Source organism: Pseudophryne corroboree, chromosome 7 (genome assembly GCF_028390025.1).
Source record: "Pseudophryne corroboree isolate aPseCor3 chromosome 7, aPseCor3.hap2, whole genome shotgun sequence".
NCBI classification, from domain to species: domain Eukaryota; kingdom Metazoa; phylum Chordata; class Amphibia; order Anura; family Myobatrachidae; genus Pseudophryne; species Pseudophryne corroboree.
This window is the reverse complement of record NC_086450.1, coordinates 393,875,722-393,888,456: the sequence shown is the minus strand read 5'-3', so window position 1 is coordinate 393,888,456 and position 12,735 is coordinate 393,875,722. Positions and strand designations below refer to the sequence as shown.

Genomic DNA, 12,735 nt, shown 5'->3' with positions numbered 1-12,735 from the left:
TCTAGTTATGCCCCTGTGTGTACTAGGGGATCTGGTCTGGAGGGCGGCACAGCATGCTGAAGATGAGAAAATGCTTTCTCTACAATCCTGTCGCTCCCCACCTCCGTGATAGCACCTTACATATTCACTTGAGGGCACAAGCATGTTGCCTGCACCCCAACCAACCCCTCACCCCCCCTTCCCCGGGGCCCGGGCACTTTTATTTTCCCTTTGCAGCCACATGCTGCAGTGTGCTCATACAGAAGCCGAGCAACTACCTCCCAATGCTCTGCTGAGCTTGCTTCCTGCATGGACAGGAACAGGAAGTCACTTGGTGCACATGTGACTGCACTGGAGGAGCCTTCAGACTTGAGGAGCAGCAGCCCAGCAGCCCAGCAGGTCTAGCAGCACACCATACCATACTGGGGAGCACAGACTCCGGTACATTCTGCTGCTGATACAAGAGGGAAAGTGGTAATTTTACTGTGTGCTGGGGAGGGGGTAGGGGGGTATATTAATGTGTGCTGGGGAGTGTGTGTGGGGGGGGGGGTGTATTAATGTGTGCTGGGGAGGAGGGGTGGTATATTAATGTGTGCAGGGGAGGGGGGGGGTGGTATATTAATGTGTGCTGGGGAGGGGGGTGGTATATTAATGTGGTACAGGGGAGGGAGGGTGGTATATTAGTGTGTGCTGGGGAGGGGGGGTGGTATATTAGTGTGTGCAGTGGAGGGGGGAGGTATATTATTGTGTGCTGGGGAGGGAGGTGGTATATTAATGTGTGCTGGGGAGGGGGGTGGTATATTAATGTGGTGCAGGGGAGGGGGGTGGTATATTAGTGTGTGCAGTGGAGGGGGGTGGTATATTAGTGTGTGTTGGGGAGGGGGGTTGAAAGGATTTGCCCTTATATTCTTTAACCCTCGATGTGATGGCCTCTTAGACGTCTGGAGTATGAACTTTTAGCCACAAGGTACATGCACAACACAAGCAGTAAAAATTCACACTGTTTATTATGAAGTTAACAAAAGTATATAAGACAATGCATATGGGTGTAACTGACATGTCGTTACACTCCCATTGGCTCGTTAATAGTTACCAGGCAGAACAGAAAAGGCGGATGTCCATATATGGGTTTTCTACAAGTTTCTCAAACATTTAACAAAGTTTTTGTAACACAGTATATTTGGGTAGAAAGAACAAGTTTCATCTGGTATGGAACTGACCTTGGATGCCAGACCCACACAGGCCTGGTATCTGTATGAGAGACAAAGGCACCTAGCACAGGGCAGCACGCATCCATGCAAACACATAAGAGTTCATATAGCATGTTTTAACCCTTCACTAGGGAAATAGAAATATTCACTTTTACACTGTAACTATTATAAGGAAATTGATCATATAAAAAGTAATATTTACAAAGACAGAAGAGCTAACCCTTCAATCCCCTCTTAGAATCATGATTATTATATGACATGATTCTTGAGTGAGGCTCCTTTCTTGTTCCTCCAGTTCTTGAGATATTGGACATAATCGTCGGGTCCCTTACTATCAGAGGAGGTGACAGGACTGGTGGTTATATCATAGTACATCAGGGCCTTATCAATGCCTTTGGAGGTAAGTTTCTTTCCACAGGGAATTACACAATAAACTATAATGCCTACAAGAATTAAAGTTACAAGTATGAATATGCTTATTTGCACAATACCCTGGTGGGAAGGTTTTTAAATTTCTCCCTGTGGTGGTGTTAGATGTATAACAGGTATAGTTTCCATGATATATGGTTATGGTGCTTCCTGGGTTGGGATTTTTTGACAATATGGGATATTCCCTTTTCCACATTTCGCACTGACTGTCATTTGTTTTGGTGTCATTGGAAAGGCTGAAAAAACAATTTTCCTGTTCTAGGGGTATATTAAGGGGCACTGTACCTAGGTGGGGCCTAGATTTGCCACAGACATAACAGTTGCTTTTATTGTGTTTGTTAGCACTATACTTCATCCATTCCAACCAAAAATTAATGTCAGAGAAACCAGTTTCAATAGCTAGGGTGTCTTCAAAGGTAGGGTTAGTAATAGCCACCATATCTTTAGAAGTGGCAATATGGGGCTTTAAAGGTTTGTTTTGGGGAGCAATTTTAGGCTGGTATTTTGGGTTTTTATACATGTCCCACAAATAAAACATTTGTCTTGCACTATAGTACCATTCGTCAGTAACACAAATATATACTGTCTCAGACATTCCTGATTTCCTCCTTTGTTGTATATAATATTTGTCATCAGCAATTTTGGGGAACATAAAATAATCAAGGATGTATGTGGCTACGTGTGTATTGGAGGAATTGTACCACAAGGTGGGGACCCCATCTGTTTGTGTGATGTCGACTTCACATATTGTGAGGTGAATGAGGGCCAGTAGGGCTATCGAGATAGTCCCCAGGATAGAGATAGGGGGCAGGTTCTTCATCGTTTTCTGTTCTTCTGTCTTCGCTAGGTGGGAGGTCAGGGCTGTCTGCCCCGGTTCGTACCTCACTGGAATCACTTGCTTCCCTCTCTAGGTCTGGTCTAGGAACCTTTTTTACTCGGGATGCATGGATCCAGGTAGGACTTTCCTCTGTCAGGACTGCTGTTCGGGTAACTGCTACGACCTCTGTCTCTGGACCATAGGTGAAGTCTCCTGGGCTCTTGTTCCTGGGGAGCACCTTCACCACGACTCTGTCTCTGACTTTAAAGGGGTGTGTAGGTTCCTGTGGATTCAAAAGGGTTTTTACAAACAACCTCATGTTCAATTTCATTCAGTTTTGTTATCAGGGACCTGACATACTCTTCTCTGATGAGTTCTAGATCTCCTTCCTGTATTACTAGTGGTTTCTTAGCCCAGGGTGTAGGAAAAGGCCTGCCCATTAGTATTTCAAAGGGGGAGTAACCCAAAGTTTTTTGTGGTGTCATTCTAATTTCTGCCAAGATAATGGGAAGGACTTGCTTCCATTTGTGGAAGGTGCCTCCTGTGGCCTTCCTAAGCTTGTCTTTGAGGGTCCTATTCATGCGTTCTACGACCCCTGAACTCTGCGGGTGATACGGGATGTGGAACTTCCATTCCACCTGCAGGGCCTTTACCAAGGCCTGTGTAATTTTTGCTGTAAAGGCGGAGCCTTTATCACTATTGATTTGCAATGGGCACCCCCATCTGGGGATGATTTCCTGAGTTAGGATCCTAGCAACTGTCTTTGCATCCTCAGATTTAGTGGGGAATACCTCTGGCCATCGAGAGAACATGTCTACAATGACCAGGGCATACTCCTGTTTACCAGTACCTGGGATATGGGTGAAGTCAATTTGCAGGTGTGTAAAGGGTGTGGTGGGGTATTCAAGATGCTGGTGTTTTGCCTTATCAGGGTTGTTGGGGTTGTTTCGCAGGCAAGTGATGCATCTACTGACATACTGATCTACTAATGACTTGGCATCCGTGACATAGAAATCATTACGTAAGAGTAAGGTAGTTGTTGCCTTACTGTGGTGTCCTATGCCATGGTAGTGGGCAATAAACAAGGGTGCACTGGACTGGGGTATACAAGGTTTCCCCTCTTTGCAGATTAATCCTGATTTAGGATTTTTTCTGCAGAATTGGGTAAGTTCAGTCGGAGAGATCAGCATTAGTCGCAGCAGCTTGAAGTTGAGTGAGCAGATGGACGTTGTCAAGGGAGGGACATGCTCTAATGAGTGCAATGAGTTCTGCAGCTTGCGCGGACTGATAAGGTATTGGTAGGGTTTCCAACACAGTATCAGGGAGGGTGACAATGGCATAGCCAGCCTGGTATGTATTGTCATTGGGCCTACTACATGAGCCGTCAACAAAAACTACGTCTGCGCCTGGTATGGGAACGGGAGACATGTCAAGTCTGGGAGAAGTTTCAGCTTCAATGGAAGCAGCACAGTCATGTAGGTCGGGTGGTTCATCCTCGGGACCTTTCAAGCCTAAAAGGGCATTGAGAATGGGTGCAGGGCCAGAAGAACTAGCAGTGTACTTGATGGTAAGGGTAGGGTTACTCAAAAGGAGTACTTCATATCCACTAAGGCGTTGTGCTGACATGTGCTGTGTGTGTAAGCCTTTAAGTATTGCCAGGACATCATGTGTGGTGTGGAGTACTGTGATGTGGCCTAAAGTGAGGGTAGTGGCCATTTCTGCAACCATTGCACAGGCTGCCAAAGCCCTGAGGCAGGCAGGCATACCTTGCACAGACACTGGCATGACTTTGGAAAAAAATGCCACGGGGCGCAACTTCCCTCCATGAAACTGTGTGAGCACCCCCGCCATGGTTTTACAATTGTCCCTTGCATATAGATGGAAAGGTAGTACATAATTGGGGAGGCCAAGTGCCGGACTTTTTATCAACATACATTTTAAACTTTCATATGCAGTTAACATTTCTTGTGACCATTGTACAGTTTTAGGTTTGTCCTTCAGTGTGGCTTGTCTCAAAATGTTATCATAATAAGAGCAATCAGATATCCACTGTCTGCAGTAATTTACCATACCCAGGAAGGACAATAGTGTCTTCTGGGTAGTTGGGGTGACCAGGCCCAATACAGACTGTATGCGTTGTGGACTGACTTTCCTCTCTCCCTGAGTGAGCACAAAACCTAAGTAATCAACATGCTTTTTACACCATTGCATTTTTATTTTGGACACCTTGTGTCCACATTCACAAAGCCAGTTTAGTAATGAAACACCATCCTCTCGGCAGGCCTCCTCAGTTTGACTACAGAGCAGCAGATCATCTGCATACTGTAGCAGGACTGAACCATGGTGAGGTTGCCAGGGCCTCAATGTGGCCTGGAGACAACAGGTGCGTCAATAATCTGCACCAGGTAAGTTGTTTACCCTCAAAAGAAAAGGCAAAAGTAATTGTGTCTGTGAATCTACAGGTATGCTGAAAAAAGGCATTCTTCAAATCAAATACAGAGAAGAACGCAGCATCTGCAGGGATTGCAGAAATGAGTGAGTTTACATCTGGAACAATTGGTGCAATTGGGACAATTAGCTGATTGATCGCTCTGAGATTCTGTACAAATCTTATACTGCCATCAGCTTTGGCAACAGGGTTCACAGGAGTACAGTATGGTGATACAATATGTCTGAGAATACCCTGTTGTAAGAATTGCTGTATCATGGGGCGGAGACCTTCTATCTTTTCTGGTGAGAGGGGATACTGCATAGGTCAGAACACAAAACACTGGTTGTTGCACCGCTGTCCACTAAAAAGGGAATTTTACTTCCATTTATAATAAGTGGCAGCAGAGGTGAATATTTTTACTATGACGGGAGAGTTGAATAAAGGCTGGGATACCCTCCTCCGGGCCCCGTCAGTGCGCGGGGTCTTTGGAATGTTCCCTGACTGCGGGGCCGGCTCTGTCTGTCAAAGCGTCCGGAGCTCTGATAGGCATGAGTGGGTGGGGAAATGAGTAAGCTTTCTGAGTTAAGCAAAGGTAAGCCAGCGTCATCTGTCCAGCAGTCCTTAAACCTTTTCCAAAACGCAGTAACAGACTATGAAGGTTTCTGTTTACAAGCTACAGCGACAGGCAAAAAAGCACAGGCAAAGGAGCACGGGTTTTAAAGACCTCCTTCATATGTGTATAGCTGCGTCCTTTGCAAGCTTTGCGCAAATAAGATATACAGCCATCGAGGGTAATAGTGGGCTTGGGACAGTGTTTTACTATTATCTAAACTCTGGGTTATTAGTGCTAGGGATAGAGCTAGTGGACGCACCCTCCAGCAGTGGAGCTGGAGGCAATCCCATTTAGTGTGAAAGGGTTACTGCTGCCAAGAGATTTGTGTCTCTGAGCGCAGGATACATTGGAATGCAAAGGGGGGAGGGAGAGGGATTTCAAAGATTTATAGTTTCTCTGCAGCGTCGCTTCTGTGCTGTTGGAAACTGACATTTTTTCTTAAATCTCCATATAGAAAGGGTAATTACTGCCTTCCCGTAGGAATGGGTCCTGTCCTGCTTTCTCTGTCCATCCCGCTAAATTATCCACCCATGGGTTAACTAAGTAATACTCTGAGGTAGAGTTGCGGGCGACATACATCTTGCATGTCTCACCAGGGAGGGGCGGGGAATATGCAGGTTTTTTTACTCTGACTAGAGCCCATTGTCAGACAGTAATATAAATCAACAGTACAACTTTAAAGGAAAATATCTAAAATTTACAACTCTACTATACATGCATCAGCTAACCAGTTAATTAGTCATTGACAATATCACAATATTATCTGTATAGTGAGAACATGAAATCTTTTGACGCGTACGATACTTACATTCGTACAAGATGTCAGAAAAATACAGCGTTTTAAACAGGAAGCAAGAAAAGTGTTTGAGTAAAGATATCTGGCAGACGAAAACTTACCAGCCGTCTGGACCAAATATAAGAACTTATCTCACTACAAACATACAAGAATATATATAGACGATCAAATCGAGGTATAATCTACGTTACGTATAGACCCCAGGTCTATTTTTTTAAGTATCCCAGATACTGACGTCTTTGGAGAATTGCGCTTGGACCCCGGGTCCTTTCTCAGACGTATCTTTAAGTCCCAGACATTAAAGATTCTATGGTATCCCTGATACCTGTTTTATGCTTTTACATAAAACTTCGTAATATTAAGTCCCGGACTTAAATATTACCTTGTCACGTGTTCCCGGAACACTGACACGGATTCAGCTTCAGTGTATGACCGCAATCCTGTATGGCAAAGACAGACAATAAATTCTCTATCTTACCATTCAGGGACGATCACTGAATTCCGGACATAGCCCCCAGCTGAAAGGATTTGCCCTTATATTCTTTAACCCTCGATGTGATGGCCTCTTAGACGTCTGGAGTATGAACTTTTAGCCACAAGGTACATGCACAACACAAGCAGTAAAAATTCACACTGTTTATTATGAAGTTAACAAAAGTATATAAGACAATGCATATGGGTGTAACTGACATGTCGTTACACTCCCATTGGCTCGTTAATAGTTACCAGGCAGAACAGAAAAGGCGGATGTCCATATATGGGTTTTCTACAAGTTTCTCAAACATTTAACAAAGTTTTTGTAACACAGTATATTTGGGTAGAAAGAACAAGTTTCATCTGGTATGGAACTGACCTTGGATGCCAGACCCACACAGGCCTGGTATCTGTATGAGAGACAAAGGCACCTAGCACAGGGCAGCACGCATCCATGCAAACACATAAGAGTTCATATAGCATGTTTTAACCCTTCACTAGGGAAATAGAAATATTCACTTTTACACTGTAACTATTATAAGGAAATTGATCATATAAAAAGTAATATTTACAAAGACAGAAGAGCTAACCCTTCAGGGGTGTTATATTAATGTGTGCTGGGGAGGGGTGGTGGTATATTAATGTGTGCTTGGGAGGGGGGGGTATATTAGTGTGTGCTGGGGAGGGGGGTGGTATATTAATGTGTGCTGGGGAGGGTGGTGGTATATTAATGTGTGCTGGGGAGGGGGGTGGTATATTAATGTGGTGCAGGGGAGGGGGGTGGTATATTAGTGTGTGCTGGGGAGAGGGGGTGGTATATTAGTGTGTGCAGGGGAGGGGGGGGGTATATTAGTGTGTGCTGGGGGGGTATATTAGTGTGTGCTGGGGAGGGGGTGTTATATTAATGTGTGCTGGGGAGGGGGGGTGGTATATTAGTGTGTGTGCTGGGGAGGGGGGTGGTATATTAATGTGTGCTGGGGAGGGGGGGTGGTATATTAGTGTGTGCTGGGGAGGGGAGTGGTATATTAATGTGTGCAGGGGAGGGGGGAGGTATATTAATGTGTGCAGGGAAGGGGGGTATATTAATGTGTGCAGGGGAGGGGGGTATATTAATGTGTGCAGGGGAGGTGGGGTGGTATATTAATGTGATCTGGGGAGGGGGGATGGTATATTAATGTGTGCTGGGTTGAGGGGTGGTATTTTAATGTGTGCTGGGGAGGGGGGGACGTATATTAAAATGTGTGGGTGAGGGGCATATTAATGTGTTTTTGTTTTTTAATTAATGCAGTTTCCCACTGCCTCTCTCCGCCCGTCACCTCTCTCCTGACACCCTCTCCCTATCACTCACTGACTCTTATACTGCTGTTAGACCAACAGCGCGGGTCGCAGCCGGGAGCCTGACACGGGTGCTACCCGGCTGCGCCCCGCATCAGCCCCCTTTCCCACTGCACTCACCAATCCGAAATATAGCTGGGTTGGTGACGTTGCTAGTGACACGGCGGGGGTGGCGCTTGGAGATCACATGATCTCCAAGCACCGCCCGCGCATTCACTGTAAATCGGAAAGCCGGGCCGATGCGATCCGGCTCCCATTTACACTGCACAGTTTGCCAGGATGAACACGTGTTCAACCCTGCAACCACCCGAGTTGGAATACTGGGTCACTCGACCCAGATTATTCCAACTCGAACCATTTACACCAGCCAGCAACACGGGTTATGCACCTTCATGTGCAATAACCCATGTTATATGCTGGCGGTGTGAAAGGGGTATTACCCTCATCCCGTCACCTCTCTTCTGTTACACTCTTCCTGTTGGCAACTGATTCTCACCATTTCCCCATCACCTCTCGCTTGTTACCCAGTGACTCTCACCCTCTCCATATCACCCAGTGACTCTCACCCTCTCCATGTCACCCTCTGTTTTCACCCTCTGCTTGTCACCTTCCTACACTCACTGATCACAGCCTCTCCCTAGCTTCACTCTCTGCCCTTCTCCCACTGCCTCTCCCTGCCATTACCCTTTCTCCGTCCGCGCTCTCTCCTGTCACCCTCTCCCTGTCACCTACTGACTTTCCTGTCACCCACCGACTCTAACCCTCTCCCTATCACCCTCTCTCTCTTTTCACATTTCTGTGGGGTCTATTCATGAAGCAGTGAAAAGTGTGGAGAAGTAAGTCAGTGAAGAAGTTGCCCATGGCAACCAATCAGCTTATATAATTTTATAGAATACACTTTATAAATGTTACCTCAACACTGATTGGTTACCATAGGCAACTTCTCCACTGGGTCACTTCGCCACTGTTTACACTGCATCATGAATAGACCCCTATGAGACATAGTAAAGAGACATGTCAAGCAGACATACAGATGTGTCCCTCCTCAGCTTAAAGGTTAATTGTGGCAAATGCAACTTGTTTTCTGCAATGAGCATGCCTGTGGGTGTGCATGAATGCGCTATTGTTAGGATCGCATGGTGTGTACGCTCCTGCGAATGGGACGCAGCTTGCCGTGGCTAGTCATCAGCGCAATGTAGCTGCTTGCTGGTAGGATGAGAGTGACCACATCTGTATTTATAGGAGGGCGCAAAATGTATAGTTTGCAGGAGGGCGCTGAACACCCTAGCACCAGCACTGCCTGCAAACCCCGCATGATGCCCGCACCCCTGCCCTGCAAATTGCAGACTCGGGCATGATGCCCGCAACCCTTCTTCCCCGCAACTGTGGACTCAGTAATGATGCCCGCACACCGACTACTATATACATGATGTATATTATATCTATATCCCACGGAAACCCTTCCACACATATCCTGCGTTTGCCCCTGGATGCCCTACGCAACCCATCCCTCCCTCCCCCCCCACGAATTGCGGACACTTGGGCATAATGCCCACACCCCTCCACGAATTGCAGGCTCAGGCATTATGCCTGCACCTGCCTCCTCACGAATTGCAGACTTGGTCATGATGCCTGCATCCCCACCTTGATTGTGGAAACGGGCATGATACCCGCACAACACACACCCCCTGGGTAAATTGCGAACTCGGGCATGATGCCTGCACCCACCCACGATTGCAGACCCGGGCATAATCCCCCCCCCCCCCTCCCGGGCATGATGTCCGATCGCCACTAATCCTCCGCCCCCCAATTGCAGACTCCAGCTTGTTGTCGGCAACACCATCGCAGAGTTGGGGGCATGTAGCACGCACCCCCAAATCCGCCCCCACACCACGGCGCGACTGCAGATTCTGGGATGTTTCCGTCTCCCCCCTCCCCTGGAAGGCAGACTCAGATACCCCTCCCCAGCGATTGCAGACTCCCACATGTTGCCCACAAACGCCCCCCCCTCCCCACACCCCGATTTTAGAATCAGGCATGTTGCTCGCAACCTTCCCTTCTATTGCAGACTCTGTGATGTTTCCTTTTCTCCCCCCATGATTGCAAACTCCCGCTTGTTGCCCACCCCCCAACATACTGCAATTGTAGAATTGGGCATGTTGCCCGCAAAACACAAATCCCCCCCTTCCTATTGCAGACTACCACCCCTTCGGCGATTGCAGACTCCCGCATGCTGCCCGCTAGCCCTCACCCCCACAATTGCAGACTGCTGCATGTGCGCCATCCACCACGTACCACTGTGTAAGGAGGGGGTGGGGGGACAGGCTAAAGTTTTGCCTAGGGTGTCGAGAAACCGTGCACCGGCCCTGAGGATCCCGGCAGTTGAAAAACCGACGTTGGACTCATGACACTGCTCAGAATGCCAGCGCAGACATACTGTCAAGAATCACAATCCGAGTGCCGGAATTCTGACCGCTGGGATCCCAAACGAGGGGTTGCCGAGGCTGTGGACAGTAGGGAGGCCAATCCCAGGCCATTTTTTCAATCCCGGGTATCGGGATTGAAAAATGGTCAATCCCGGGATACCCGGGACTGGCTTTAGACTGTGTCCGGCCGTCGCCCCGCCCCTCCCCACCCGCCCTGCAGACATAAAACAAAACGTACAAACTTGCACAGCGAGGTAGCGGGTGAGGAGGAGGCGGCGGGTGAGTGCAGGGGATCCGGCGGTTAGTGCAGGGGAGCCGGCGGGTTAGTGCAGAGGAGCCGGGAGGAGGCAGCGGGTGAGTGCAGGGGGAACCGGGACGAGGCGGCGGGCGAAGTCCGCCGTACTTTCCAGCTCTGCGACTGTTGACAGCGCAGCGTGACCTCACAGTCACAGGTCACGCTGCGCAGGGGGAGACGGGAGGAGGGAGCCGGGCAGCGTCTTGAGCGTCCTGAGGACGCTCAACGTGATTCCTCAATCCCCGGGATTGGAGCTTCCAATCCCGGGATTGAATCCCGGACGTTTTTGGGCCTAAATCCCGGGATCCCGCCGATCCTGGGATTGGCCTCCCTAGGGGACAGGTAAGCAGGAGGGTTAGGGTTAGGCTGCATGGGAGGGAGGGTTAGGTTTAGGCTGCGGAAACGGAGGGTTGCGGGGCATTGGGGAAGGTCAGTATATTTTCTTAGCCCCTGACGGAGTTCTCACCCTCGGGATGCCGCGGTTCTGACCGCCGGTACCCCAACAGCTGGCATATCATACCCAACCGGTGTACTATATATATATTAGAGATGTGCACAGAATGTCGTGTTTTGTTTAGAGATGTGCGGCGGCACTTTTCGTGTTTTGGTTTTAGGTTCTGGTTCCATGCTCGTGTTTTGGATCTGGATTGGTTTTGCCAAAACTACCCTTTCGTGTTTTGGTTTTGGATCTGGATGATTTTTGGGGGAAAAACACATAAAAACAGCTAAAATCACAGCATTTGGGGGTAATTTTGATCCTACGTTATTAACATCAATAACATTCATTTCCACTCATTTCCAGTCTATTCTGAACACCTCACAATATTGCTTTTAGGCCAAAGGGTTGCACCGAGGTGGCTGTATGACTAAGCTAAGCGACAAAAGTGGGCGGCACAAGCACCTGGCCCATCTAGGAGTGGCACTGCAGTGGCAGACAGGATGGCACTTAAAAAAAAATAGTCCCCAAACAGCACATCATGCAAAGAAGTAAAAGAGGTGCAATGAGGTAGCTGTATGACTAAGCTAAGCGACACAAGGGTGTGGCGCAAACACCTGGCCCATCTAGGCGTGGCACTGCAGTCCCACTGCACTGGCGGATATCGGACGCACGTTTAACACCAGCATAGTTGTTATGGCCTCATTAATCCGCTTTGCAACAGGGTATATATATACGTCAGTATCACTGGAATTATATGGCAGTACCACTGGACATATACGGCAGTATCACTGGATTTATACGGCAGTACAACTGGACATATACGGCAAGATCACTGGAATTATATGGCAGGATCACTGGAATTTTATGGCAGGATCACTGGACTTATACGGCAGTATCACTGGACTGGATTTATACGCCAGTACCACTGGAATTATACGGCAGGATCACTGGAAGTATACGGCAGTACCACTGGATTTATACGCCAGTACCACTGGACATATACGGCAGGATCACTGGAATTATACGGCAGGATCACTGGATTTATACGGCAGTACCGCTGGACATATACGGCAGTATCACTGGACTGGATTTATATGCCAGTACCACTGGAATTATACGGCAGGATCACTGGAATTATACGACAGTACCACTGGATTTATACGGCAGTACCACTGGACATATATGGCAGTATCACTGGACTGGACTTATACGCCAGTACCACTGGAATTATACGGCAGGATCACTGGACTTATACGGCAGTACCGCTGGACATATACAGCAGTATCAATCGACATATACGGCAGTATCACTGGACATATACGGCAGCACAGGGACACCACCACTGGACTGATGCAGGACAACACAGCATCACTGCAATGGACTGGACTTATACAGCAGCACTGGACATATGGCAACAGAGGACACAACCACTGTGACTGGACTGATGCAGCACAAGACACTAACACTGAACTGATGCAGGACAACACAGC

At 47.9% G+C, this 12,735-nt stretch overlaps 1 long non-coding RNA gene across 2 annotated transcripts in view; it reads left to right on the top strand.

Annotated features, from left to right (window-relative positions):
• Positions 1 to 334: 334 nt before the first annotated feature.
• LOC134943769 (uncharacterized) overlaps positions 335 to 12,735 on the top strand; it is a 78,930-nt gene continuing 66,529 nt past the window's right edge. The window contains exon 1 of one of the 2 annotated variants that reach the window (XR_010181741.1): positions 335 to 420. This is a non-coding gene — a long non-coding RNA (uncharacterized LOC134943769). Of the gene's footprint in view, positions 454 to 12,735 lie in introns of both variants that reach the window. The other variant, XR_010181740.1, reaches the window with a different exon arrangement.